The sequence below is a fragment of the Eschrichtius robustus genome, chromosome 19 (assembly GCF_028021215.1).
Source record: "Eschrichtius robustus isolate mEscRob2 chromosome 19, mEscRob2.pri, whole genome shotgun sequence".
Classification (NCBI taxonomy): Eukaryota; Metazoa; Chordata; class Mammalia; order Artiodactyla; family Eschrichtiidae; genus Eschrichtius; species Eschrichtius robustus.
In genome coordinates, this window is record NC_090842.1 from 52,480,213 (window position 1) to 52,482,653 (window position 2,441).

Here is a 2,441-nt window from a genome sequence, read left to right on the forward strand (position 1 = left end):
CTAACCACTCCTTTGCTCAGTAACTGCTTTTAGCTTGGTGCAGATCTCCAGGTCAGGCATCTTTCTACTTTGGATTCGTTAGCTTCCATCTTTCTTCTACTTTCCCTACCACCATCTCCAACCAGCCTAGACTCCTTGAACTATCGTTATCTTACAAATAACCTTAAACTCCCTTGCTCCTCCTTTGAGCTTTTTGTGCTCTTGCCTAGAGAAACTTCAACCCTGAAAGCATCCAACCATCCACATGGTCAGTATTCACTCAGAGGGTTGTGTCCTGCAGAAGAGAATCACAATTGAATACATTAGTACCACTCTAAATCTGATTACTGCTCTCTCCTGGCCCTCAACATTGCCAGCAAAACTTAGTACTTTTCTGTAATCACCTCTCTGTAGTCAGCAAATGGCCCTGCTATCCATTTCAAAGAGAACTAGAAGACATTGGATGGAAACTGCCTCAGGCAATTACCACACTCTCTAACATATGCATCCAGCCTTTTCCTGGCTGTCCTTTAAAAACAGAGAAAAGACCACGTATCAAAAAACTGCTTGTGCTCTGGCTCCCTAACTCCCACCATTCCCATTACTGAATTACCTCTTTGTGTCTTCAACTTCTTCCTTGATAAAGGATCCTTTCCATTCGCATTTAATTATAATGCTGGCATATTATATAGCATATTAATGTGTTAGTATTCATATATTTATATATACAGACGTAACTTGGAGATATTGCGGGTTTAGATCCAGACCCCAGTAAAGCAAATATCACAATAAAGTGAGTCACACGAATTTTTTTCTTTCCTAGTATATATAAAGTTAGATTTACACTGTACGTTTGTCTATTAAATGTGCAATAATACAGCATTATGCCTAAAAAACAATGTATGTACCTTTTTTTAAATTAATTAATTTATTTATTTATTTTTGGCTGTGTTGGGTCTTCATTTCTGTGCGAGGGCTTTCTCTAGTTGTGGCGAGTGGGGGCCACTCTTCATCGCGGTGCGCAGGCCTCTCACTATCGCGGCCTCTCTTGTTGCGGAGCACAGGCTCCAGACGCGCAGGCTCAGTAGTTGTGGCTCAAGGGCCTAGTTGCTCCGCGGCATGTGGGATCTTCCCAGACCAGGGCTCGAACCTGTGTCCCCTGCATTAGCAGGCAGATTCCCAACCACTGCGCCACCAGGGAAGCCCTGTACCTTTATTTTAAAATAATGCTGTTGGGAAAATGGTGCCGATAGACTTGCTTGATGCAGGGTTGCCACAGAACTTCCCATTTGTAAAAGCAATATCTGCAAAGCACAATAAAATGAAGTATGCCTATAATTGTAACTATGTAGCATTTATTATGTTACAGACTTCTTTTTTAAGAAAATTATCCTTGAATCCTACATCCTACCAGTTCCTCCTTAGCTCTTGAACTATCTAGATGCCTGATCTCCCTTTCACTTCTTAACCCACTTGTTCTACTTCATACACCACTGAAACAGTTCTTGGTAAGGTCACTAATGATCTCCAGTGAGCCTTTCAAAGTTTTCCTCTCTTACTTGTTTTACAGAAGCATTCCATACAGTCTACCTCTCCCTTCTGAAAATACTCTTGTCTTCCTGGCTGCCATACTCATCTGCTTTTCCTCCCACCCTCTCTAGCTACTGCTCCTCGGTCTGCCTAATTCTACTTCTTCAGTCACCCCATTTTGAAATAATAGTGTTCCTCAGGGTTCAACTTTAGCTTTTTTCTCTTCTCCCTTCTGTTCCCCACACACAACACTACCACAAATTATGCAGTGGAGTTTCCCACATTTGGGGAAATCACAGGGGTCGGCACATCCAGAAAAGCCTCACACTGGGAAAACCAACTTTGTGATCTTGTTATCTCTCCTGCCAGATAAGTTTGCTTTTTTTTTTTTTCCACCCTCTTTTTAAGCTGCATACTCTCTCTGGTCTTAACTACACGGAGTTATTCTCACATTCACTTATCTAGCACAGATCTTTTCTGAGTCTGGATCTGACTTTTCCTTTGGCCGAGCCGCAAGGCTCGCGGAATCTTAGTTCCCCGACCAGGGATTGAACCTGGGGCCACAGCAGTGAAAGCGCTGAGTCCTAACCACTGGACCGCCAGGAAAGTCCCTGGATCTGACTTCCTGATACCTGTGCTTGAAGGTCTTATAGTAGCCTCTCAAATGTAACGTTCCCCAAACTGAAGTGATGATCTTCCCTCTGCTTTTCTTCCAGTGTTCTTGATCCAGTAGGTAGCAACACCATCTACTAACCCGACTGTGCTGGAAATGTGGAAGTCACCTTTGACACTCCATTTATCTTCAGTTCTGCACCAGCTTCATGCCTGTTACCAATTTCTATCAATTCTTTCTCTTTTTTTTTAACTTTTATTTTATTTTATTTATTTATTTTTGGCTGCATCAGGTCTTAATTGTGGCACGCGGGATCTTT

General features: G+C 42.4%; 1 pseudogene; it reads right to left on the reverse strand.

Annotated features, from left to right (window-relative positions):
• Nucleotides 1–1,739: 1,739 nt before the first annotated feature.
• On the reverse strand, nucleotides 1,740–1,886 carry LOC137753973 (U1 spliceosomal RNA; annotated as a pseudogene).
• Between the last annotated feature and the right edge of the window lie 555 nt (nucleotides 1,887–2,441).